This window comes from Equus asinus, chromosome 24 (genome assembly GCF_041296235.1).
Source record: "Equus asinus isolate D_3611 breed Donkey chromosome 24, EquAss-T2T_v2, whole genome shotgun sequence".
In the NCBI taxonomy this organism is placed as follows: domain Eukaryota; kingdom Metazoa; phylum Chordata; class Mammalia; order Perissodactyla; family Equidae; genus Equus; species Equus asinus.
Genome location: NC_091813.1, coordinates 64,996,248 through 65,024,211, shown reverse-complemented (window position 1 = coordinate 65,024,211; position 27,964 = coordinate 64,996,248). Strand labels below are relative to the sequence as shown.

Genomic DNA, 27,964 nt, shown 5'->3' with positions numbered 1-27,964 from the left:
TTTGTTTACCGCAGTTTAAACAAGCCATTTAATCTGCAGCTGGTCTGGCCGCACGTGACCTTACGGGGTGCTGAGCAAAGCAGCAGCAGTCACACCGCGTGGACGGCCGAGATTCGTGTTTTTACACCATTGCTCGCCAAGACACGGCATCTTTGCTTTCGGCGTGTGACTATAGGAGTGGTAGCCAGGGTGGAGACCAGAAAAGGAAGAGAGGATAATCCACTTCACTGAGAGTTACTATGTGCCAGGTACTGTGCTGGGTAAGCCTATGACATATTATCTCATTTGATCAATTGAACGAAAGCAAAATTAGAAAAGCCTTTCAGAATGAATGATTGTATGAGGACTGGAGGCTGCAAAGAGGAGCTGTTTGAGCCAGTTGGAATACAAGTCACCGCATAGGATTTTAAGATGCTCCTTTGGGGAGGGTTTTTTATGCATCTCTTTTCCTCTGTGTTACGTGATTTGGGGGCCAGGATTCCTCCTTGCTCTAGGTGCACTCCAATCCCAACATTAATGAACATAGAAAGTTTAAAATGCATTGGCTCCATTAAAAGAAACCTGTTACAGGAACAGGTTTCAGTTGTACATTTTTATTCATCCTAATTCCTTTTGCTGAGATCTAGTTTTGAAGGGAAAACACCGCTGCTCTGGTGTTTCATTTCATTCAAGTCCTCCGTGGAAAAGGGTTTGCTGGAAATTTATAAACAAATGCAGCATTATGGGTCTAAGTAGCTGGAAGAATACCTGTATAAACGCAACCTGTCGGGCACAAAACGCTGCCCTTCCCCCACTCACTTATATAATAATCCTGGCTTTCAGAAGACTAATCGCACACACCATCTACACAGCATCTAATTTCCTCATCAGATTTCTCTGCTGGGTTTAGCCATGCTTGTCAACTTCCCAGCTCCCTGTTTAATAACTGGGTTTATTCTTAGTGTCTCGCCAATAAACATTCCTATGAGCAAACCCCTGAAAGAATGAAGTCCCAATTTCTTTATCGCTCCCTCTTTCACGAAGGGTTTTCTGCTCACGCTCCTGGGAAAGGTCACAGGTAATTTTGGCTGGTCACCTTAGGGTGGCAGGATTGCACGAGCACATTGGGCTCTTTTGTTTAAGTATCCCAAGACCACCAAAGGTGACCACAGGCTGCAGGGAGACCCTTAGAAAAGTGAGCAGGCAATAGTGGAGGCAGCCTGCCCAAGTCAGGCTCCCTGTAAGCACAAACTAAGTGGCTCCTATTCAGTTTCAGAACAAATGCAGCTTTTCTGCAAGCAAACTTATCTTCTATATTGTTCACATGCTGGAGATTGCTGAATGTCTACAAGGAGTTTTAAGATCATTTATCGTGGCAGAGAAAGTTACCACGAGTGAACTGAAAGCTAAGTCCTTTTCACATTAATTTTATCACTTTAAAATAGAAAGTTCGTTTAAATCTTTCCCACTGAGTCTCTTTGAGATGTCTGCATTTCTAGAGTCTCAGAAGGAAAGTGAATACCCAGTAAATTGTGGAAATGCAAAACAACTGAACCGGCCATTTCTAAACAGCATTGGCCTATGGTGCTGCATGGGTTGAATTGCGTTCCTCCGCGCCTGAAAAAAAGGTATGTTGGAGTCCTAGCGCCCAGCGCCTCAGAATGTGACCTTATTTGGAGACAGATTCTCTACAGAGGTCATCAAGTTAGAATGAGGTCATTAAGGTGGGCTTGAATCCAACATGACTGAATATCCTTATAAAAAGGGGAAATGGGACATCTATACACACAGGAAGAATGCCACGTGAGGAAGGCAGAGATCAGGATGACGCAGCAGAAGCCACGGTTCGCCTGCAAACCACCAGAAGCTGGGAGGGAGGGTGGAGCAGGTCCTCCCTAAGAGCCTTTAGGAAGAACGACCCAGCTGACACCATCACATTGGGCCTCCAGCCTCCAGATCTGTGAGACAACAGATTTCAGTGGCTTAAGCCCCCCAGTTGGTGGTACTTTGTTATGGTAGCCCTGAGAAACCAGTACAAATGTTCATGAGAAGTTTCGGCGTACTCAAAAATACAGGTGGACCTGAAAATTCATTCCATGCCCACGGAAGAGTCAGTAGAAGTTATAAAAGTGTGGGCTTGATTCTGCTGTTACATAAGCTTCTTCTGGGGCAAATTCGTCTTGTTCTCTCCTTCTGCCTACATGAGTATCTAAACAGGATACGTGCTCTATTATTCTCAAAAGCTAAGAAGATCTCTGCATGGTAACGTTTTGGGTTGGATAATCCTTTGTTGTGGGCTGTCCTGAGCACTGGAGGATGTTTAACAGCATCCCTGGCCTCCACTCACTAGATGCCAATAGCATCTCCCCCGGGGTTGTGACGATGTCTGCAGACATTTTCAAATATTCCCTGGGAGACAAATGCCCACCCCAGTTGAGCACTACTGCTCTAAACATATTTTCAAGGGGCAATTGCAATTGTTTTATGCAAAAAAAAAAAAAAAAAGAAGAATTATAATTGGTATTCTCTAATCACTAATTTTCATGGCCTTCAGAGAATTTTTCCAAACCTTAGTAATGAAAGCCTTGTTTTATTCACTGGCAAGCCAATCCTTTTCAATCCTGTTCTACCAGCACTTCCTGAGAACTTCTCATTGGCGTCCTCGGTTAGGCTGGAGGCTCCTTGGCACATGGATCTTACTAACGTTGCCTCGGAAAAGTACCCCTCGTCATACCTCGAAAGGGGTCCCTCCTCATACCTTCCGGCCTAAGAAATGTGTCAGCTCAGCAAGCATCATCTCCCCCTTGTCCTGGGGGTAAAAAGAGCAGTTTGTGGGCTTGAACATCACTCCACCTGGAGGAAAGGGTGGTCTTCCATGGCTGTGGGGCACCTCCCCGCAGCGAACACTCAGTAAATGCTTGTGGGATCAACCAATGGCTGTTGTTCCTCAAAGACAAAAAATAAACACGGGAAGTTTCAGGGAGAACACTGAAAAACTGGTATATTGTTAAGTTCATATTTAGTGAGTGAAATAAACCTATTCTTTTTTTTTTAAAGATTTTATTTTTTCCTTTTTCTCCCCAAAGCCCCCCAGTACATAGTTGTATATTCTTCGTTGTGGGTCCTTCTAGTTGTGGCATGTGGGACGCTGCCTCAGCATGGTTTGATGAGCAGTGCCATGTCCGCGCCCAGGATTCGAACCAACGAAACACTGGGCCGCCTGCAGCGGAGCACGCGAACTTAACCACTCGGCCACGGGGCCAGCCCCTAAACCTGTTCCTTTTATTCTACACCATTTTTTATGCTACACATTTTCAAATCCCAGAATATGCACTTGGCCCAAAAATAGAAGGATTTTCTTCTCTCATGGTTGCTTTGTGTAGGAGGTCCCAGTAGTCATCATCTTGGTACATTATTGTTCTGTGATGCTGAGATCCCGGGCTCTGGGTTCAGGCAGCCCTGGACGTGGGTTTGCATCCCAGATGCAACAGGGAGTGGTCGTTTGCCAGCTCCTTGTCCCGACTGAGCTTCGGTATTTTTATCTGTAAAATGGGACTGATAGTACCTGGTAGAGTTACTCAGGGATCGAATAGGACAATGCTTGCAAAGCATTTAGCTTGGTAATAGGAGCACAGTTACTGTTCATTTGTTTTCGGAGCTAGACATTTTCCAAATTGATCCATGTAACATTTTCTTTTCCTAAATCTTTCTAAATGACCAAATTCTGCTGCCACAAAGATTTTTTTCCATGCCGGATAACAATAAATAAGGGAAGTCTTTCTAAACTAGGGATCAGCAAACTTTTTCTATAAAAGAACAGGTAGAAACACTTTAGACTTTGCCGGACAGACTCTGTCTCAACTACTCACTCTGCCATCGTAGCATGAAGACAGTTGTAAGCACCATGCTGGCAAATGAACCTGGCTGTGTTCCAATAAAACTTTTATTTACAAAAACAGGGGAACGGCTGGCTTTGGCCCACAGGCTGTAGTTTGTGAACACTTATTCTAAAAAGAACGAACAGCTTTCCCTTTTCATATGTCACTACCCAAGCTTTGCATGTTGGTGCTTTATTAAAAGATGACTTCAGATAAAAACCGTGCCTCACCCTTATTCCCTAAAGCTTTGTATTCTTGCATATGATTCAGAATAATTAGTAATTAAAATGGATTTGTAAACTGTGAGATGAAATCAAGGCTGAGGATATCAACAATCCATTGTAGTAAAAAGAAAGCTGGGTGGTTCTTATGTTTCTCTTCTGCTCAGGAGTACAAGTTGGGCACCCGGGGCTGCAGGCCTCCCCACCATCCCACCCATGACCGGCTCGAGGGGTCTCTATGGAAGCCTGTGGGTATGTCTCAGTTGGCCCTTCTCCGGCTGACTTTATCAAGAACAAGTGAAGATGGATTTCCTGGCGTAATCTCCTATGGTATCAGAAGGACTTCGGTGGGACCTGCATCTCATACGTCACGGTGGCCATAAGGACCCAGTGCCAGGAATGTCAGAAGCACTCAAGATTTTTTGCCCACTTTACGTTTACAAATCTTTGATCCCTGTGTTCCAGACTTGGAGTGGGGGTCACAGCTCAGAGAATAGAGTCTACTTCACCAAAGTCATTTCAAAAAACTCTCAGTCACTTATTTCAATTTTTAATACCGTAGAGGGGATTTGTAGAGCAGAGAATGCCTCTAAAATCCCATTTTTGCCTGCCATCTATGTCTTTGTTTAACGTAGTTGATAAAAAAAAGTATGTTAATACCAACTACATGGTAGACAATGCATCTCACACCAGGTATATTGGGTCCCTGCCAGGACAATTTCCCCAGAACAAGATACCCAACCCTGGCATTTGTGCCTCCTGCCATACTTTCCTTTCCCTTTCCTTCTGGTTCATCATTAAAAAGCCAAAGGATTAGCCTGGGAGGAAGCCAGACATCTCTTTAGAAGACAGCACAGAGAAAAATCTAGGAAACCTCATGAATAATTATTTAATCCCATAACAAAAATGTTATGCATCTTGATTATGATGCTGTGTTTTAGAGCCTTCAATCAGAATTCAAACAAAGCCCTATGCCTTTTGAGAAATGAAAGAGTAGCTACTAACCATAAAGGAGAAGAAAATGAGATGTTTGACAAGAAGAATGCAACAACCACTGCCACCATTTATAATTTCACATTCTTCATAGCAAGTAATTTGCGGCATGCGCCATGTGGGTACACTTTTCCCCTTCTTGAGAATGCCAGTCTTGTTGATGTTCAAACCCTAGATACAATTTATACTGAACACAAGTGTATTCGTTTTGTGTTGCTGTGTAACAAATTACCACAAATTTAGAGGCTTAAAGGGACATCCATTTATCATTTCACAGTTTACCCAGGCTCTCTGCTCAAGGTCTCTCCAGGCTGAAGTCAAGGTGCCAGCCAGGGCTCAGGTTCAGGTACTCTTCTAAGCTTACATAGTTTGCCTGAATTCAGTTCTTTGCTTCTGTAGGGCTGAGGTCCCTTTCTGGATGTCAGCTGGGCCTGTCTCAGCTCCTGGGGGGGTCTCTAGTTCTCGCCATGTGGCCCTCTCATCGGTCCTCTCACAAGATGAGAGCTGACTCCTTCAAAGCCAGCAAGAGAAGCTCTCTGATCTCAGGGAGGGCCTCAGTCCCTCTTTTTAAGAGTTCAGTTAATTAAAGCTCATTTAATTTAAGGACTCACCTAATTAACTCAAAGTCAACTGATTAGTGACCTTAATTACATCTTCAAAATGCCTTCACCTCTGCAGTTTAACACAACACAACCTCAGGGATGATATTCTATCACATTCACAAGTCTTACCTACAATTAAGGAGAAGAGATTATACAGGATGTGTACGTCAGGGGACAAGAATCCTTGGGGTTATCTTAGAATTTTGCCTACCACAGTAGGAAAGATCACTACCATGGAAGTGGCAAGAATTGACCCCAAACAACTAAACGTAAGTGTGTATATATTGGCATGTGTGTCCGTGTGCCTGTGTCTGTGTTCGTACCCTTAGGAACTCACTTCTGAGGATGGGCTCCCAAAAAGTATAAAATCCCACACTTAAGATCCACAACTATCACACAGAGTATTCATTGTTTATTTATTGAGACTATTTCGCAATTGGCACACACATTTAATATTTTCACTCCATGAAACAGGGTGAAATCTTGGGGTAACTCTGATGATAGGGACAGGACCCAGATGTGCCTTTCAGGCAAGGACTTTCTCTTGCCTGGAAAACTACAAAGTGAATCTGAAACCACGGGCAACACAGTGGCAGTCACATGGATACGATTTAAAAAAAAAAAAAAGAGGAAGAAGAGAAACATCAGGAGCCTTTAAGCTGTTTTCTAAATTCAGAATCAGCAGAATATTTATGTTGGCAGCATCCTGTAACTCTCAGCAGGAGATCTGACAGAACGCACTCCATACATAACCCACGTGAGCCCCAGATCAAGAGGAGAGTATTTGCCTAAACAGAATCCTAGAGACCATGTCATCGCTATCTTTCTCTTCCTCCTTCCTGCCTCTGTGCCCTACAAGCTTGTCGTCGTATCAAGTGTCCCGGGCTGCCTTCCATGAACATCAAGGAATGCAACAGAGATGAATGTTACATTGACACCAGCAGTGCCACCATCGAAAACTGTTTGTCCGCTCTTTTCATTTCTCAGGACAAGCAGGCATCTAAAGACTTTGCACCTGTTCTCGTTAGCCCTGGCAAATGCGGTCTGTATTTGTATTAATAGAATGATGTTTTCATAACAAAATGGATGTGCAGCTATGGGGGTGCTCACTGTGGATGCTCTCGTAAGTGCACAGATACGGGGGAAGGGCAGCTCTTACGTAAAGTCCCATGGCAAGGCTGAAAGATGCACAAATCCCGAGCTGGATCATCAGGACGGTTCGAGAACTCTTTCAGCATTGACCAGACTCAAGTATTGGAAATTAAATCAGATCCTCGTTTAAGAGGAAAATAGGCTGGATATAAACGGGCTTTTCATGGAGAGTTTGCAGCTCTGCACTCTTTTGTATTCCATCTCCTGTTTCTGTAATTTGTGTCTTATCTCCCCAGAGCCGAGCCGAGAACTGGTGAGATCATACTGGGCTCAGTTCCTGAAAGTTTGTTTTGAGTCACCAGTGTAAATATTGCCCACCCAATCTGTACATTTGCACAAATTAACTGAAACCAGCTACCCAATTCCTTGTTCATGTTTGGATCTCTTGATTAACCCTGACAGCTGTAACCTCATTAGTCCAGGCTCTGGCCATGGCAAAGCAGCTGTCAAATTAGGAGGAAGTGGACTCGCTGAAGTCGCCTCTATGGACCAGGCGTGTTACAATCAATAGGCGCTCTAAAAGGTTTCAGTTATGATTCTAATTCTAATTTATGTTGTGCTGTAGGCTTTTCACCTAGATCCATAAGATGGGCCTGAAACCAGCTGTTTATGGAGAAAGCAGAGCCTCTCTCACAAAGCAGGAACATGGGTTTTACCTGAAGATTTTGGATCCGTATCAGTTGAAAATGGGTTTTTAGCATGCACTGTAACACAGACATTTTAATATATTTTAAAATATTAGTTCCTAATGTATTTTTTGGCATGAGAGGGTTTGTTAGTTTTGACAAGAGGCCAACAGGGTCCGGACTAGAGAAATAAGAAAGATCCTGCAGCTGGTGCTCACTGGAAAAGTAGAGATAAAAAGTGAGGCAAGAATGAGAACACGCTCCAGCAGGAACGTGGCTCCCCGAAGCAGAGCGTGAAGTCCTCAGAGCAAATTCTGTTCTCTTTCATAAGAATCTCTAGGGTGAGAAAAGAAGGGGACATTCTCAGTCTCTATCCATAAAAACTGGGGTTCCGGGAACGAGATGGCTTTCCATCTACCAGTGTTGAAAAGGACTGTGGGGCAGATCAAACGAGGTGTGTGAACTTCCCTCGTGCTCTTTTCCCTGTGAGGAGACAGCATGGCGGAGAGGAAGAAACTCTGAAGGAAAACCCTGGAGACCTCAGTCCTGGTCCTAATTCTGGTCCCGGTTCTGTCACAGCCCACCAGCAGGAGATTTGGACAAGTCCTTTCATCTCTCTACATCTCAGAGACTCGTTCATAAAACAAGGAGTTTCGCCTGATGATTGCAATGGTCCTGTCTGTCTCAAGTGGGTAAAGCCTCTTGGCACAAGCCCGTTATCCTAAGAAGATACTCCACCACGGACCAAGGTGGCTCCGAGCGCTGGCATCTCTCCTTGGGGTAATTCTCTTCTGCTCTGTTTCTGGAGCAGACAGGTGCTGTCCTTTGGCACCCCCTGCTGGTGCATCCAGCTGTTACACCGGCCTTCGCCCTGTGGCCCTTGAAGACGCTAAGAATGCTCCCAGTGGGAACCCGCGGGGCCCACTCCAGACGGCTGCTCAGCAGGGCAGAGCCGTCCAAACCCAGGCTGTCCTTGCATCAGAGCTTTCACACACTGCTTTAGAGACTCCCGTGAGCACGCTGACTCTTGAAAGAAGCGGCATTCATCAGATGGTTTATTGGCCTAAACTCAGCCCGCTTCAAGTTGAAGGATTTACCAAATGGCAAGGACTTCTACTTTCATTATTGAGAAAATAGATTGATAAAATAGGAAGTCTTTCTGTATTTAGTAGAAGCCAAGTGTTTCCTTTGCACATGACGAATTTAAATTACCAGTTATAAGATATAATGTAGACCCTGAGGAAACAAGAAAGCACTAAAAGTTTACCGAACCTTTTCTCATACCTTTCCTTCAATTTAAAAATCCTTTACAGGGAAAACTCTGAAAGTCAAAAGTCAGTGAAGATGAAAAAATAAAGAGAAGCATTTTTTGGTTATGGAACGGCAAGTAAATATACTTTAAGTATTATGAGTCCTCAGAAACCAGATTCTACCCTCAATCATGATAATTTATATTTAAGCTAGCAATTGGATCATGTTTGTCCTAATCACGCCAGCTTTACTCCTCGTTTACAATTATATTCTGTTCCTTTCGCTTTGAAACTATATTGAAACTTTGTAAAAACTCGCCTTTGATTTAGTATAAAAACAGATACAACGTTTTTAATTCCAATGCCAAAAGTTACGAGTATCCAAAGAAATTAAGCAAATACAGTGTAAAAAGGAAAACCTCACAAAACTCTAATTATTCTGAGTTATGCTGACTACATTGACTACACGGCGTGCTAATGCTAAGGACTTTCAAGGCTAATTCATTTCCAAGCATTTAGTTTGATATGATTAAAACAACTGTAACTGTTTCCAGGTAGGGTGAAAAAACCAGTCACAGGAAAGAGAAAAGTCAATATTCCCTAAAGGAGAAAAACATGGCTTTGCCGTGTTTACTTGACTCCTTCTGGCAAAAGGCTGTTAGCAGTTGTACCACACCGTTGAACCAGAGCTTGTCTCCAGAAAAAAAATATAATTGCATCTCAGAGATTTGGTTTGGAAAATCTGCTTTTGTTTCCAATGCCTTTTCTCTTTTCAACCACGTTTATAAGCATTTTCCAAGCTCTTTACAAGCATTCTGCCTGCCTCGCCACGCTCCTAAAGATCGCCCTCTGCTCCTTATGGGCAGCCACGTTTCCAGCCTGGGCCAAGGAATCAAACATTGGTTTACCTCAAAGGCTGCCATTAAATTTACCTCATTTATTGACCAGCAGGAGGTGCACCCACCCCACCGGGGCCAACGTTAACTGTCATACTGTAGAGCTCATTGGCGCCCCAGACTGCTGCCCTGTTTAATGACTGTTGGGACCCTTGGGCCAGGTAAATTCTACTGTTGACATTTTGGTGGCCATGCCCTTGGAACACCTTTGATCCATTAGTATGCTCTCTCCGTTCAGGGATGTATTTTACTGTGTGTTGAATAAAAATAACCAGATATGGAGAAGTGAAGGAAACATAGTGAGCTCCTACTGGAAGAATAAGCCGTTTATACTTCTCTGCAGTAGATACCAGGGCCTCTTAGGACATCAAGCTTAAGGAAAATAAGGCCTTGAGAACCTCGCTCTCTGGGTAGAACCACCCTCGGGGCTCTGCTGCCCTCGAGGTGGTCAGCAATAAACAGCCAGTGCAGCAGTGGGCTCACTGAAAGGCTTGCTTTCACTGCTGAATGACCTCTTGGCATGGACTTCTTTGCTTTTCCTCATCATCGCTTTACCATCACGTAAAAATGTGAGCTCTCTCTGCACAGTGACTGTGTTTAAAACAACCTTGAGTGTGCCTGTAGTCTCTGCTTATATTTTTTAACTGGCTGATAAAAGATCTTATTCCATATAAAGAGGGAGGATTTCCATTTCTTTATGAAATTAAGTTCATAAAAATGTGCCAGATGGGAAAGCCTAGAAATCAGAATGCTCAATTTGCCCACAGACCGTCAAACGCTATCAGGCGATGATAGCCTTCCATGTTCCCATTTCACCCTGCGGCCACGCCCCACTCAGCCCTGACCTGGAGTGACCAGGTTAGATGGTCAGGGCTCACAAGCCCGAGTGCTGATTCAGACCTTCTCTCTTTGCTGCCAATAATAGTTCATCTCAGTGCCAAATTTAGTGGTGGTTTCTTATGATGTGGATACCTGTCCAGCAGGGATTGGACCGTGACCACAAGCCATTTTCCTTAAGCCGCAGAACTGTCAGATGGTGACTGTGGATAGTGACTCTCGCCAGGCTCCTGCAGCCTCTGAGTAAGAGACTTTCATGTCCCATAGAAATTCCACTGACCAGCCCTGGCCTCCCTGAAGCAAGTTTTGCCCATCTGTAGAAATTCTCTAGGCTAATAGTTCAGTGTTTCATCTTCAGTTCTTTAAAAAAAAAAAACAGAACATCAAAAAAAGAAAAAAGAAAAAAATACTCCTGCTGTTTTCTCCCCTCTAGATTGGTTCTTCTTACTGTTGTAGTAATGATTTTCTATTTTATTGCACTTATATATTCTACTGTAAGCTACATCAATCTTTGGTCATGAGGGGAGACTACATTTTGAAAAAAAAATTATAAGTTCTATGCATGTGTTGCTTTCCTCTGAAAGTTAAAAAATACTTGCAAAATGTTTTTCTTATAGCCTCTTTCTTTTGTAGGCAGAGTCCCATTTTCCTCTCATTTCATAGAAGAGGGATCTAGCCACTTACTCGGGAGTGGTCCATGCTCAGCAGGAAGTCAGACCAGCAGAACACGGCAGAAACAAGCAAACAGACAAACAGAATCGGAAAAATAATTCAACGCTCCTACCTATTTCACGAGATGCCAAAGCCTCTGTTCTTCAGTCAATGTGTGTGGACGATGAGTTTCAGGTAAAGTGTTAACACGGACAGGCTGAAGTTTACTCTAGGTAATGCTGACTTCCTGGAGTAAATTTCCTAAAAACCCCAGATTGTACCAATTTCTCTGTTTCATTCCCCATAAACTAATAGCTTTGTCATGCATGCTGGTCTCTGAAAAACATTATTCCTTAAGCCATAAAGTAGTCAAGCTCCTCATTGTAAAAATGTTTCAAAGAATGAACCAAATATAAATATGTAAATTTAATTACATATACATATTGTGTGTGTGTTTGTGTGTGTGAAGGAAAACAGTGAAATATGTTTGTAATTAGAGTCATTCTTCACATTTGGTCTCTGAGATTTAAAGTACATTCATTGGGAAAGTAAACGAAGCTTTTCTTATAGCAAGAAGTGAGATAATTAATGATTTGGAAGCTATTACACTTCTTTTGACTAAAATTGACAGTCTTTCCTTAAATAAAAAGTGTGAACATTTTTTATTAGAATAAGCTTGAGGGGCGGGCCCCATGGCGCAGTGGTTAAGTTCTCACGTTCCCCTTTGGCGGCCCGGGGTTTACCGGTTCAGATCCCAGGTTCAGACATAGCACCGCTTGGCAAGCCATGCTGTGGAAGGCGTCCCACGTACAAAGTAGAGGAAGACGGGCCCTGATGTTAGCTCAGGGCCCGTCTTCCTCAGCAAAAGGAGGAGGATTGGCAGCAAACGTTAGCTCAGAGCTAATCTTCCTCAAAAAAAAAAAAATAAAAATTTTAAAAAAGATAGAATAAGCTTGAATCTTCATGATCTTTTAGCTCAGAAGCCAACTATGCAATTATAGAATTTTTGTACATAAAGCAACTTGTCTTCCTGAGTTTGCAGAAAATAAGACTTGAGAATTTTAGAACTAAGGATCCCTGTGCTTTGTGTGGTCTGACCCATTCATCTCACAGAAGAGGATAATGAGGCCCAGAGAGATGGAGTGAGCTCCCTGAGGCCATGCAGCCTAAGTTAAGACCTTGCAGGTGACTTTGGACTTAACCTCTCCACCCTCACCTCAGCAGCTCACTTATTCAACCGTATCGTAAACGTTAAGATGTTGGTATGTGTCTGCCCCTCTATAATAGCTTTCTGGCCTCTCCTCTTGCATCTCCCTGGTAGAAAACCCAATTCAAAAAAATTACATCAAGCCCACTGGTTCCATAGACTCCCAAGCTTGGTCTCCAAACTGCCAGCTATAATGTCTACTAAGTACTAACATCATCTTATGCGTAGACATCCACAAAAGTTCTTCAAAGTTCTAAGCCTAATAATGTACTTTTTATCTGCAGACACTGGAGGAATAAAACAGGGAAATAGACCAAGCTGCCATGGATCAAACTAGAGAATAATCAAAACTTTCCTGTATGTTTAGGAGTAAGAGCGAGGTCCAAACATGCCTCGGGATTCTCCCCTCTCTTCCCAAAGTGTCCTGGAAATAAGTGAGATGTAGGATGAAACACCACCCGTTTCTGATAACCCTTTCAATTGCTACGTTTCCTTGGACACATTTTCAAAGTACTTGAATGAAGCCCCACATGCGAATTATCTTCCCTGAAAAGAAAGCCTTCGCTGGCAAGTTGGCCGTTCAGTTTTTGTGGCAATGGCATAGAGACACAATGTATTTTTAACATTCTTGTTTTGTTCTTGTCTTAACTGACACTAGTAATTTGAGAAATGTTGAGGGCGTTACTGAATATAAATTTGAAGAAAAATAGCTCTTCGAACTATATTGTTAGAAGTAGGATGAATATTCAATCAAAGATGAATCAAAAGTTTAGATTGTGTCTGTGGGCACGTACCTTCCCGTGATGCTTTCCTCTTGATGTGGCATCCACAAGAATCACACTGCAATTTGCAGCCAACTGTGCTCTGAAGGATAGAAACCTGCCCCGCACTCATTTGAAAGCTCTTTTTATAGGATTGTTGAATTTCAGAGCTGGAGGTGATAGCAGAAGAGGTCACAGGTCTTGAGAGCAAAGCTGTTTGCCTCAAGTTATAGAGTATGTTAAAGCTGTATTCAAAAACCCAGATTCCGACCCTTAGCTGAGAAACCACCTCCTTGCTCTTAAAAATGGTCAACACCATGTCTCATACTCACATTTTCTTCAATGTTTGTATTTAGCCATCCATTCTTAAATTCGTTCTTGTTGCTCCTTCCCTCCCTCTTTCCTTCCTTCCTTTAATAAATATTCATTTACCATGTGCTATCATTATGATGAGCTCTGAAATACTAAGAACAGAATATGGTCCATGACTCAAAGAGCAGCTCTTTTGTAGAGAAGACTGACGTGGTACCCAACAGGTCTAAACTCTTTAACATGGCCCACGTGGTCCTCTACTGTCTGACCCCAACCCACCTCTCCAGCTACTCTCTCTTGCTATATATGCTCCAATTTTACTAGATTCTTTGGGATCACTGAATGGGTTCCTCCATCTGTGCCATTGCATAAGCCCACTTCCAGGGACATTTCCTCTCCTCTACCTTCCTCATTTGAGTGGCACCATGTCATCCTTCAGGTTTCTGTCTAAACACTTGTCCTCAGGGAGTTCTTCTTTGCACCACAAGACTAGGTGAAGTCTCCCTGCTAATTTGCAACATTTGCATAATGCCTCTCTTCCTTTCTTCACTGGCGAGTTCAATAAGGGCAGTGATGAGTAAGTGACACAGCCATTCTTTCTTTCTTTTTTTTCTTTGCTGAGGAAGATTGGCCCTGAGCTAACATCTGTGCCAATCTTCCTTCACTTCATATGTGGGACGCCTCGACAGAATGGCTGACAAGTGGTGTAGGTCTGTGCCCAGGATCTGAACCTGCAAACCCAGGCCACTGAAGCAGCGTGCACTGAACTTAACCACTAAGCCATGGGGTCAGCCCCAACACAGCCATTCTTATACCCCCATTTACGTACTTCAGGGTTTGGCACCTAGTACAAGTTCAATAAACATCTACTGAATGAAAGAATTTGTTTGGCACACAATGGGAGCATGAAGAGAGAGTAGTCAGCTCCACTCGGAGAGGCAGCCAGTGGACGTCATCCAAGCTTAATTCATTTGAAGGCTTAGGACGAATTTCATAAAGTCGAGTGGATACGTATCATACCCAATTTCTCATCTTCCATTCTGGTAAAACTAAAAACCAGTAAATAAGACTAGTTTTGATCTCCACTATCTATGTCCTGATTATTTTTCTAATATAGGCCCATAATCCCTTAGCTACAATTCTGAAATCCAAAAGAAAATCTGAAGAAAGAAAGTTTTTCATAAGTGTGGATAGCAAATCTGATCTTCACTAATCTGAGGTTATGATCTTCATCCCACTACATATGGATATTCGTGTTTTGCTGCAGAAATATCAATGTTATTAGTCTTTATTTATCTCACTTTGTATGGAGGTTTGTTCTGCTGCAGAAATGTTTAGTTTTGAAGCTCCCCCAGGATGTTATATAATTCTAAATTTGAAACATTCCTGGTGCCAAAAATTTCCAAGAAGGGAATATGAGCGTGCATTCATTTATTATCTTGTGTTTCATTCAAATTTCTCCATCAAAGTTAGGTCTCTTTTCCAAGTTTTCCCTTGATTAAAATTTTTCCCTACTAGAGTAATAGAAGCAAAACGTACAGAATTCGAGAACCCGAGAGCCCCGTAATAAGGCAGCACACCTTGGGCCGTCACCAGAACTGACGCAGCCCAGGATCCTGAATGAAGGCCCAGAACTAAGAACTCCTCTTCAGACTTCACTTTTTATTTCACAGGATTAATGAGGAGTAATCTTGCCCAAATGCCTCATATTATGGGGAAAAAAATTGAGGCCCAGTGAGACCAACTACTTGTTCTGGGCCACACAGCAGGTTCCTGGCTGAGCTGTGCCAAGAATACAAGTCACTTGGCTCCTCACTTAGTGTTTGTTTTCTTCCCCCTCAACCATGCTATTCAAAGAACAAGGTGGAAATATGAAAAGTGGACCCTCAATGCCTGACAAGTAAAGGCAACACCACAAGAGCTTCTCTATGTGCATTTTCGCAGGAGGGCCCTCTTGCACCAGGAGCCTGGCCTCAGATGACACCCCTGGCCTCGAATGACAGTAAACAACCAGGAGCACCACTCCTGTGGACCAAGAAATTGGCGAGCAACATGACAATGACAGAAACCTGAGAGAAAGGGGCTGCACACACGATCCGAGACCCTGTGAGGGCCTGGAGTAGCTGGGCCTAGAAGGAATTTGGAAAGTAGACTTCAAACATTTCACAGATAACACTGCCATTATCCCAGCATGAACTTCCAGAAGCTAAAATTAGGACAAAAAAGAACATGTACCCAAGAAGAATCCAGTCCTGGGAGCTTTCCAACAAAGTCAGCTTTAACAATGAAAACATAAGAGATGGGAGAGAGACTTTAGCAAGGACAAATAATAAACTTGCAAAGCCTTACTTTGAAAACTTGTGAAGAATGGCATTAAAGATCCCTACATTTAAGGTGGAATTTTAGTTATTGTCAGAAAAAAAAGATTATAAAAGAAATCTATTTATGTGCTTGAGATAATGGTGAAATGTTGATGAAGGAGTGAGGCATGGAAACTCGTCAGCCTTCTGAGAACAAGAGTGATCTTGGAGCTAAAAGAGAGAGAATGGAACTAGCCAAAGAAGAAGTGAAGTCCAACATGACAGAAGCACTGTCTAGTGTCTCTATACGAGTCCTAGACCCTGGTGACACGTGACAAGAGGACAAGCAAAAGATTTTGCTGCCCCATCAATGGGAATGGCTGAGAAGTTAATGAGGATGTGATACCATGCAAGAGTAATGACTAGAAAACAGAATGTGTTTACAGGGAACAAATTCTACCTGCTCAATTCATTTTTCACTTCAGGAGGTAACTCATGGACAAGGGAAATGATTTTATGAGCAAGACAGATGGATTAGCCTGAGTGCTTTACAGCTGAATGGATTAGTAATCAGGTAAAAAAGTCAGTGCTAACCAATAGCCCCACGGAGGGAGGTCCAGGGTATCTTTCAGGGCTCTGCTCTCAGTTCCATCCTTTTCTACATTTTCTTCAGAGGATGAAGGGTTGAAGGTTGCAAATTTTCATTTGCTACAAAGCAAGTCAAGTGATTTAGAATAAAATATTCTTGGCAAAGGAGAAATATGGCTTATAGCAAAACGTAAAAATATCTCGTGGTTTAACTGGCTTACGTGCCTGGTAAGTTCAGCACTCCCCAGGAGAGGCTATGCCTCACTCCTAGGATTCAAGTCCCCGAATGAAGGAGACAGAATCCTTCACTGTTTTGCCCTGACCAGACATTCCTCGGTGTTGTGCCCATTTCTGGGAGCCACGCTGTAAGAAAGACTAAATTCAGAGGGCAGAGGGCTCCAGTTAGGAGTAGAGACAGTGCTCAAACTTATGTTTTCTGAAGAAATTTAAAAGAATTGGGGATTTTTTTAACCTTAAGATTAGACTTCAGTAGGAACTGCTGACTTCTTCAAATAAAGTTTCACATGTGAGGAAGGGACTAGGCTTGCTCTGTGGGACCCAGAGGTCAAACCCTCAAGGAGACAATTTTCGTTCTCCAAGGAACAGAGTTGTGTCACCTCCTTCTGTCTCAGAGCTGCCAGGTGAACAGACCTCTACCTGAGGTGGAGGATTCTCAAACAAAGAATAAGCCATGCCTCTAGCAAAGATTTAAGAAGGATGGAAGAGAATTATATCTCAGTAAAGCTGTCAACTGAGAAAAGGATGGTAGAAGCAAAGATTTTGTCTTTTTCTTCCTGAAGTTTTAGTACACTTCACTAAATTAGTGCAGAGAAGTGAAACAAAAGCATTACTGAAAAGTGGGCAACGTTGAAAACTAGTCTAAAAGGAGGGTTTACATTCTTACGTTCTCAATCATCCACCGTCAACATGGAAACTGAAAATGTGAACCATGGTCTGTACCCTCCGCCAGAGAAGCACGTGGCAGTTACTGAGCGTGTTGTTGCCGACCCACTTCCACACACACGGGACGAGGGTTTGAGACTCCGGAGGGTGAATCCAGTAACCCACTCACGCGTACCCCTCCACGCATACCTCTGAGCGACCTGCACTAAATCAGACACAGATTTTGGCAGGCAAACAGCTTGGAAATAGAACAGTTTTTAAAAGCACTGATTTTTCCATTAATCTCAAGCATGAATGGAATTTTTTTTAATGTCAGTCGAATGTCCACAGCGGGAACTTAAGAGCAACCCACACATTTCCTTCCAATGTATACGTTAAAAGGGCTCCAGGAATAAATGTATAATTTAAGAAATTCAAAGAGGGTGAATAAAAAAGAAAACTAAATCAAAAACATAGAGGAGTGAAAACAACAAATAATCGGCTCTGTTTTCATGATTTCTAAAGGAGACTGAATAAAAAATGGCACTTACTTAACAGGCAACCTCTACCCCAACAGCTCCCATGCTAAGAGTGTTTGCCCAGGAGATGATTTCTGCATCCTAGTCAATTGTTAAAGAGAAACCAAAGCTCTACAATTTCCTTACCATCATGACGTGTTTTCGGACTGTTAAAGATGGCTGTGGAAAGGAGGGCAACCTTACTACCATTTGATGAAGGTCAGGGATATTTAGTAATTCTGGGTGGAAAACGTTATGGAAGATCCATTAGAAAAAGAATAGATTACCACATTCTGCTGCCCCAGGACAGGACAGCAGCACTGGCCGTATTTCCCAGCAGGAGGAGAAAACAGCCGGGCAGAGCCTCCTCTCACAGTGTTTTCAGGTGTCCAGAGGCCACTCTGGGGCTTTCTGGCTGGCTGACCCCCAGGGTGCACAGCGCAGTGTGTGCAGCCATGGCTCATTACAGATTGGCACACACCCACAGAGCAGAACTACCTCGAATCCCAGATATGCTGTGTTTGCTCAGCAACGTGCGGTATCCAGAAATTAAGGGAGATGTAATTTATGGTATGAATATGTGCTTTCTGGAAGGACTACATTTAGAATTTTCCATCTATGTTATAGAAGTTACGTAATATTTGCTATGACTCCTCAAATAAAAGTATGCAGATTTTTGTGTTTCTTTGTTTGAATGATACTTCCTTTCCATTTTTTCCTTTTTTTTTTTTAGCAGACTTTGTCAATGGTTAAAAATGCAATGATTACCTCTCTGCGTGGTATAGGATTGATTGCAATAGCGATGGTCCTCCACAGATACCTTGTTGAGATCGTGGTTCCCAAATGCCAGTGCAGACTGATGCAAGACCATGCTAAAAGTTTTACTGGTACAATACAAAATAAGAAAACTGAGGAGAATGTAGTGTTTGCTTAAAAAACTAAATCTATTCTATTTAAGAGTTCGTTATCTTTTTTGATATTATGTCATTTGCGTTCTCGTGGTATTAAAAAAATTCTCTCTAAAAAGAGAATGGTGGTAACTGGATGGGTAAGATGTGCTGCTGTTTTGTTTCCTGAGGTCACATACAGCCCGAAAGTGGCAAATCTGGAATGCAAAGTCAGGTAATGCCACTGCAGAGCCCACGCTCTTAATCAATATGCCCCACTAGCTGCTCGTACCTCAGTGTCCCCAACTGAAAAATGGAGAATAATGAAAGTATGCTCCCCAAGTCGTGAAAATTAAACGAGTTAATATTCACAGCGTTCTTAAATAGTGCCTGACGTGTCGCAAGCTCCATATAAGTGATTGTTTGAAAACAACAAACAAACTAGTGTTTGATACACAGTCACCCAGCTGGTAAGCGGCAGAACCGCGATTGCGGTCCATGTAGCTCCAGGCTGCACCCTGAACCTGCATGCACCACTGCCTTGGAGTCACGCTGATGCACACCATTAAGCGCAAAATGAGTGTGAGAGGCAACTGCTCAGTTAAGGCACAACCAGTCTCCAAACTCTCTGGGATAGAGGCAGCCAACCATGGAAATGGGTAGTTGCCTTGTTAGCAACTGAAAAACTAAAATTTCCTCTGGGTGGGAGGAAGAGAACGGAACCAGGTGGGCTGTGCTCCCCAGGGGTCCCCACACACCCCCGTGTGCAGCTGTTCATGAGGCTAAGAGGCTTAAGACCAAACTGAGCACCACCGCCAGCATGGGCCAGCCCTGCTCAGCCCCGGTAGGAAAGAAAATGTTTACAGAAGTAGCATTTATTGATTGCTTTTTAAAAACTCCAGATTTAGCACTTGTCATTAGTTTACTTCTAAATGCTCAAAGTCATAAAAGGAAGAAATGCTTGCCTCTCAAAACCAAGCTCACACACAAATGCACGCAGCATTTTCAATCATCAATGGGGCTCTGTTCATAATGAAAGAGTAGAACGCATGTTTCTATTAAAGGAAGGAAAAAGAGATATTTTGAGGGTTTTTCTATCATCTCTTACTTAGCAGCAAACTGAAAAAAAAAACGATGGAATTTTTGCAGTTTCCTGGTCCCACATCTATGTTTCGTCCATTACTTGCATTTCATCAGCTCAGTGTAAACATCTCTGCTTTTGCTGCTGCCAGGTTAGGAAGAACCATTTAGCCTTCCAGGAAATCACCAACACTTTGTACTTATATCTTGATGAGTGAAAATTTGATGGAAGAATGACCAGCAGGACGGAGCAAACGTTTAGGGACCCATTATATTTTGCTCTTCCTACAGTTATCATGCTGGAGAATGATCTTGCCAGTTAAGCGCAGCCTTTGCTAAGCATCACACATCAGGAAAACTGGCTAGTGAGCATCCTCTCCTGCAGCCTCAAACTCAAAATACAGCTCAAACTTTTCATTACTCGTCATAGTTTTGTAAATAACTTCAAGCGTATGAAAGAGTTTTCTTTCTCTTACTGGTAACCATGTTTACCGTATAAATACAACATAAGTTATGGCATTTTGTTTTGGACTTCTTTTTTAATTAGTTTTTCTGACCAGGGACCCACTGTTGTTGAAACAGATGTTGTGGGGCCCAATAATAGCCCTCAGCTGCCAAAGGCAAAATATGAAACTGTGCCCAGACCACGCAGAACAATTGACTGTAATGAGGGATGCTCGAGACCAAACAATCGAGCAAGTTCCTATGTGTAGCAACTTATGTGTGAGCACAGACTGGATGCATCTGCCATCACTCTTCTGATACACTCCTCTCTTGTATGATTAACTAGCCCAAAGGGCAGATACAGAGTGAACTCCAATCTTATCCCTCCTCAAAATAAGACCACAGGTATGGACACTCGGGAAACTATAGTCCAGCTAACTCACAAACTGCAAGTAAAAGACCAGCTCACTCTCTCACCCAGTCTGTAAAAGTAGGCAAAGATTGTTCCGTGTAAACTGGTTTTATGTTTGAAATGATAACCAAAGTTTTTTAAAAATCAGTAAACATAAAGAGTAAATGCAACAGGTTTACCAGAGTGGTATACTGGTAAATATTTTAACAGCAGTCTCTCTGGGGAGAACAGTCCTGATTCGTTGTGTTTTCCAGTTTCCATGGTGTAAATATCCCAGCATGAATGATTTCAAGCTTTCAGTATGACATCACTGAATGCAGACATGGGAAGAGATGAGGAGTGGCATGCCACTAGATAGCGTTTCCACAAGAGACACAAAAAATGTTAAGAGCATGAGTAATTGGGAAATGTAGCAAAAAAAATTAGTAAGTCATGAGTTACAGGTATTTATTGCCTTTGTTAACAATTTGTTTAATTGTATATTTATATAACTTAGTAGTTAATAATGACTGTGCTTAACAACTGGCCCCCAATATTCCTGAATTTAACAATTGTCTCTTACAAGCCAGTAGAAGTTGTTTCCAGCACATTGTGGGTCCACCACCACCATGTGAATAGTCACTTAATACTTTCCCACTCTGACTGTGGTCCTCAGGCCAACAGCATGGGCACCGCCTGGGAGCTCGTTAGTCCCCACCCCATACTTCTTGAGTCAGAATCTGCGTTTAACAGGATGCCCAGGTAGTTCTTGGGCACATGAAAGTTGGAGAAGCATTGACCTAATGAATGACTTGAGTGGATGCTACATTATGGAATTTAAAAATATACATACAAACTCAACTTTTAAATGCTAGAATCAAAGGATTTTTAGAGGAATTCTCCAACAATCAAGACGTTTCAAGGCAGCTGCAAAGAAGTGCTGCAAAATCCATAATGCCCCAAGATTTTCGCTTGGGTAATTCTGGATACACAGTGTGTTGGCATCCCTGTAGCTTCGGGAGGCAGGGATTTTGCTGTTCAAACTTTTGAGTTCAAATCCTAGCTTTCTGCCAAATTTGCCAGCAGGGAAACAGAGGAAAAATTACTTCACTTCTCTGTACCTCAGATTTCTCCTGTAAACTGGGGCGACATTACCAGTCCCTAACCCATCGAGTGGCTGTAAGGAGCAGTGAGATTGAAGTGCTCAGCGAGCGCCTGGCTTATAGTGAGTGCTCAATAAATTGGAATAATTATTACTCTTTACTAGAGGGGAAAACATTCCAAACCATTCTCTATGTATCAACCCTAAAACATGTTTAAAAATAAGAAAGAGATGTTTTCCTTGGTATGCCTTCTAAAAATTCAGATTATGATCAGAAACTTTTATACTATTCTTATTCCCTAAGATTTATAAGCAAATATAGCAATTAAAATCACTTCTAAAATATGCCCAAATTTCAGAGGGACTCATTCCAACATCGAAAGTCACTTGGGGTACTTCTGGGAAAGGGTCTTGCATTCATAAAAAGAGACTCAAGGAAGAGAAGGCCTCTTCTGCTTAATTTTTTCTCACATCTAGGTGCTGCCTTGACCCCTGTGACCACAGAGGCCTCCAGCATGGCAGAGGGAATGGAGGGAAGAACCTGAACCTCCCGATGTCACCAGCCCCCGCATTACCCAACCTGGACCATTTGGAGCAGCTCCACCTAGAGACTTCTGTCCTTTGTGATAACAAATAGTCCTTAATCTCTAAACCAGATGAGTTTACTGTCCTGTTATTCACAGCCTGCCTCTGAGCTCATGCAGATCCCTTTAGGTTAAATTGAGGCTCAAAGTGGGTTAAATTACTTGCTCAAAGGAGCAGCTGGTGACAGAGCCAGGCTTCACAATACCCATTGTTTCAAGGTGGGATTTCTCTTTTCTCTTCCTTCCTTCTCCTCTCCTCTCTCTCCTTCTTTTTCTTAACAAAACTCACAGGAAAACTCACCATTTCAAATTTTATTTGCAACATGTCCAATTATATGACTGAGGCCAAACTGTCCCCAGGGAGCCATAGACAGCCAATTGGGCATTCAATTCCAAAGTTTGTGCTGAGTAGACTTTCTCTGACTAACCGTAGGGGAGACAGCAAATATGGGATAAAATTACACCAACACAAATCCAAAAAATTACCCAATTATGAAAGAAAAATAAATCTATTAAACTGGCTATTTGGTATCATGTAGAAAAAAAATACCCATTGATTTATTTTTTAACTTTTGCAATATTCAGCCAACAATGTTGGTATAACCTAGCCTTTTTTTCTCCTGAAATATGTAACTCTTGGAAAATGTATTCAACAATGACTTATAAAAACAAGTTGGATCAGGAAATATCTAACCAGGAAGAAAGAAATGACTTCTGGTGATTTTAACGCAGGGAACTGATTACACAGGTGATAGAGAAGCTGAGAAACCAAACTGGTGACAGTGAGGAAACCCAGAGATTAGCAACCCATAGGAAGTCATTGCCACCCTAGGCTGGACAGACAAAGGGAGAAGATGCTATTGTAGGAGCCAGGGGTCAAGGTCACTCAGAAGAAGCTGTGACAATAGCAAGCAAGTCTGGTGAGAGCTGGAGCCATGGAGGAGATGCAGTCATTGCTGAAGATGCTGCCAAAGGCAGAGAGACGGGCTGAGAAATGCTCTCGCCTCTCTCTTTTCCCACTCTCCAATCTCCCACCTGAGCCTCCCATTGTCAAGCTCACCAGAAGCCAGATGACATCAGAGCCTCGGAAATGCAGCCTCCAATATCAAGACCAGGAGCAGAGCATTGAAGAGCGAACCACAGGTCTGAGAACAACAGGCCACGGGATCCTCTCAAGGGCTTCAGAAAACCTTTTAAAACTCCTGTGAGAAAACTCCTTTAGTGATTCCATTAATTATTGCATTTTCTCTCAATTCAATTGAACACGTTTCAGAGGAACATATAGATCAAAGATATTTTTATTCTGTCTTGGTAGGTCTCCCGTCAGCATATTTAATAGGTAATCAGCCTTAAAGATGATAGGGCCTACTCTAACTCTTTAAAAGGAAGCTTCAGCGAGGAGACTAATTCAGACACCAACCTCCGGGAGGGTAGGTGGGCATTGTCCCAGGCTTAAAGATGAAATAAGGGCAGACACAGGCACAACTGAAAACATGCACCCACTCTCACACTCTCTCTTCCAAATGAAGGAGGAGCTGACGGAGAGAGACAGACAGAGAGACAGACAGAGAGACAGAAGGAAGAAGGGAAGGAAGGAAGGTAGGAAGGAAGGAAGGAGGGAAGGAAGGAAGGAAGGAAGAAAAGAAAGAATGATTGCATTCAAATCAGGAGCATATTATCTACAACACAAGTCAAAACACGGACGTTAACAATGACCATTTAGCCTTTCATTCTCTCATGATTCACATATCTTTCAGCATTTTGTTGTCTGAAGGAAGCCAATTCATTTTCCATAGTCTAACGATATATTTATAAGCTGGGCTGAAGCAAGTGGCTGTAAATTGTGTTATATGTATCTGGAAGAGCAAATTTCTTTCCTCTCCCACATGATATTTACCTTAAGTGTAGTAACATTTTCTCAAGATTTGGGGTTTTGATTCTTTCCATTTTTCTATCCTTCAGGGTGCATTTGCTGGCTCACAGCCCCAGCTGAGAAAGAAAGATTCTAGTCTCATTCTCCATTTCAGGTGGAGTGGAGAAAAGTCCTATTTTAATTGAAATTGAAATCCCACAATTAGGTTAGAAGAGCACTTTCTCTGTGGATTCTTTGGAAGGTTATCTTTTCTAAGTTGTGTAACTAGGAAATGAAACGGATCATCAAGAAAATTCCTTAGGTCTTTTGCATTGCCCATCAAGGAAATGTTTAGCTCATATATCAATTCACTTTTTCCTCTTTTTTTTTTTCCTTTTTGTATTAAGTGATTTTCATCTACAAAAAAGATGACCCAGGGCACTACAAAATGACTTGTAAGTTGATATTAGAAAGCAGGAGAAAGAAGGAATTTTAAACAAGATGAGTGTAGAAGATTGAATACCAATTACTCGAATAAAGCCCATACTTTTTATCCTACATAGAAAATCAACAATGTGTGTGTGTGTTAAAAAAAAAAATATCCCATGTATTTAGTGAGTGTTTGGAAATGAAATGAGAATCTTAAACTTTATAAAGTGTTGGGTTGGTTGCATGTTAGACGGGTACTGCTACTTCATGAGATGGATTGATGAAACACCTTTATGGCTGTCAGAACTCAATACAACAGTTCTCATCGAGCAAGAAACACTACAGAAGTATTGTTTGGCAGGGGTTTAAAGTCATGTTTCATATCAGTAGAAATTATGCCTAAGGGTTTGTGTGTGTACGTGTCGGCTATGTATTAACTCCAAAACGTGTTATGACTCTACCCTGAGAAGACACTCAAAACCAGGATATTGAAACACTTGAGTGTTCATGAGGATATTAATATATGGATGACTCCCAACGAGAAGGAGAAAAGAAATAATGTCCAGGCTTCCCATAACATCTTGACCACTTTACTAGAAAAGTACATGCTGTAATCTATTTACTTGTCTGTCTCTTCTACTAAACTTTAAATTCCTTCAAATTAGGGGTTGTATCTTTTAATCTAACTTGGAGTGCTATCATGGTCCAAGACACATTGGGAATTGTAATCAAGGTTTTGAAAAAAATGGAATGACAAAATAAGAGTATTATGTTTACTTGCATTAAGACCTTTCATAAATATAATTGGAAAAGAATAATATCATGGAATCTAATCCTCAGATTTGGGCTAAAACACTTGCCCTAAAAGGTAGTATCAACATTTATTCTATTTGCTTAGGGAATTTTCAAGCATTATTGACATTGGTCATGAAAATTAGCCCCGTGGATAATTATATAAGATTACATTTTGCTTTATTCAAGCAAATAATTAAATATATGAATTTGGCAAAGTCATTACTTAAATTTCTTACATAGGCTTATTAATCGGTAGGATTTGTGACTTGTAATAAGATATTTAGAGACGCTTAGTAAATCATTGTAATTGGTCAGCGCAGATCATTGCCATTTAGAATTTCTAAGAAATTCAAACTTGAAATTGGTACTACATGGACAAATTAATATTGCTATACATTTTTATTAGATTTAAACTAAACTGTTTAAATCGTCACGTTAAATGCTATTTTTCTATCTCCTTTGATTTTTAACTTTGTAAAGATTTACACATTACATTTCTTGAAGCAAAAATTTATCATATTACACAGCTGTGAAGGATTTCTGAATGGCTCTTAAAAATGTACATGAGAGCTCAATGGTCTGGGTACTTTGTACCTGGAAGTCAAATTTAGTAACAACATTTGATTATGTCAATGCCAAACTTCTCCTAAACTGAGCAAAACAGGTTTCCCTACCGAACCTGGTTCTGTCGCCTCTTCTTTCCCGATTTCCAAGGGTTCCCAGTTACATAGAGGAAACTCCGATACGTTTTTCCCCACAAGATCTTTGAATTGTTAAATGAATAGTCATAGGAAGTAAGTAAGACTGTCACTATATGATAGTTTTTCTGGGGTTTGGGTAGGGGACACCGGGTAAGGAGATTCTGTGGGGGTGGGAGGGGTTGTTGCTTTTCATGTTCTTTTGCAGGGAAAGATTGGCCCTGAGCTAACATCTGTTGCCAATCTTCCTCTTTTTTTTTGTCTTCTTCCCAAAGCCCCAGTGCATGGTTGTATATCCTAGTTGTAAGTCCTTCTAGTTCTTCTATGTGAGCCGCTGCCACAGCATGGCCACTGACAGATGGGTGGTGTGGTTCCGTGACCTGGAAGTGAACCTGGGCCACCGAAGCAGTGAAAGCGCCAAACCTTAACCACTAGACCATCAGGGCTGGCTCACTATATGATAGTTTTAATTGCCAAGTGAGTAATCCCTGCCTGCCCACCAGGATGCCCTTGTAAAGGAAATGGCCTTGCTCCCAACTGCCATTTGAGCGTCTGTTTGAGTCGCCTGAGTATCATGAGATGGTCTAATCAGCCCCAGCAAGTGTATTAAGGGAGGAACCAGCCCGAGGATGACTAAGCCACAGCCCTGCCATGGCGTTTCACATAGTCTAGGTTGAAGAAAAGAAGATAGCTTGGCTCAATCAAATTCCTTTTCTCAGTGATTTTAAGTAAGAAATACCCAGAGAGCAGTAAGGCCAGTTAACCTAGATGCTGAAATGGTACCATGACAGCAGGGGTTGTGACTAGCCAAAGTAATGGCAGAGCAGAACAGCTAGCATCCAGAGAGAGAGCAGAGTGGCTGCCCAGCGGGAGCACAGATGCTCTTGTGTCGGAAGCCTGCGCCCCCTTTCCATTTCTGCGTCATTCACTTTCAGCTCATGCAGATCCTTCCAACAGTTTCCCAAAAGGAAAATAACTTTGCTGCTTCCCTGGCGGTAAACATAGGACATTGTAAAACAAATAAAATATTTAAATACAACAAGGATTTTTTTTCAAGCCACTTGTAACTATTAGACTTCTCTTTAGACATACATTAGTATTCACTTGTGATTTTTCACGGCTGGTTTGTAGCATGCATTTTTTAACTTAAATGTCAGAGCACATTGCCATGCTCATAAATATAGCTTTGCAGCACTGCTTCTAATGGCTCATACTATACCATTGTAGCCATATACTATACTGTGTAACAGAAATGCCTTCATGATAGACATTTATACTGTTTCCAATTTTACTCTAGAATAAGAAATGTGGCAATAAATCTACTTGACCATTCTAAATATCTGCTACATATATTTTTATTTAATTGTCTATTTTCTTAACTTAAGATTTTTGAAGTGGAATTATTGGGACAGATGGTATATGTTTTTATTTTTGATTCATTAATAGTAGTAGCAATTTACATTTCATAAGATACCCAATTTTTCTAAACCATTGTTAACACAAAGTATTGATCTTTTCCAATCAGATAAGTGAAAAATGCTATCCCATTCCTGTCTTAGTTTGCTTTTGTTTGATTATTACTGATATTTTTTGACCATTTCCATTTCTCCTCTTCTGAAGTGCTTCATAAACTTTGCGCCACTGTGCTATTAAAATGTTGTTTATTTTCTTATTGAGTTAAAAAGTTCTGTATATATTAAGATCATTAATCCTTTGTTTAGCATATACATTATGACTATTTCCCTAGTATGCTATTTGCCTTTTGAATTGTTGAAAATATATTTTACAGTCAAAAGTTTGAAATATTTCACACTCAAAGTTATCAACCTTTTACCTTATGATTCCTGCTTTTCTTGTCATACTTAGGATAACTTTTCCAAAAACATAAAAATATTAATTCTAATTTTCTCTTAGGATGTTTATGGATTCACTGTTTTTATATTTGATCCATCTGGAATTTATTTTGGTATGATTAAACTAAATATTCAATTTAATTTTTTTCTCAATTTATAGTCACCCGAGCACCATTTATTGAATAATGTCTTGCTT

The 27,964-nt window shown here is 41.6% G+C and overlaps 1 long non-coding RNA gene across 3 annotated transcripts; it reads left to right on the top strand.

The window, feature by feature from the left end:
- Nucleotides 1-27,856, top strand: LOC139041814 (uncharacterized). Of its 3 annotated transcripts, none has more exons than XR_011497784.1 (3): nucleotides 1-260; nucleotides 11,068-11,280; nucleotides 22,035-27,856. It is a non-coding gene; the product is annotated as an uncharacterized lncRNA (long non-coding RNA). The 3 variants fall into 3 exon arrangements; XR_011497785.1 differs by lacking the exon at nucleotides 22,035-27,856 and adding an exon at nucleotides 15,223-20,774 and having other exon boundaries at nucleotides 1-248; XR_011497783.1 differs by having other exon boundaries at nucleotides 5-248.
- Nucleotides 27,857-27,964: the final 108 nt, after the last annotated feature.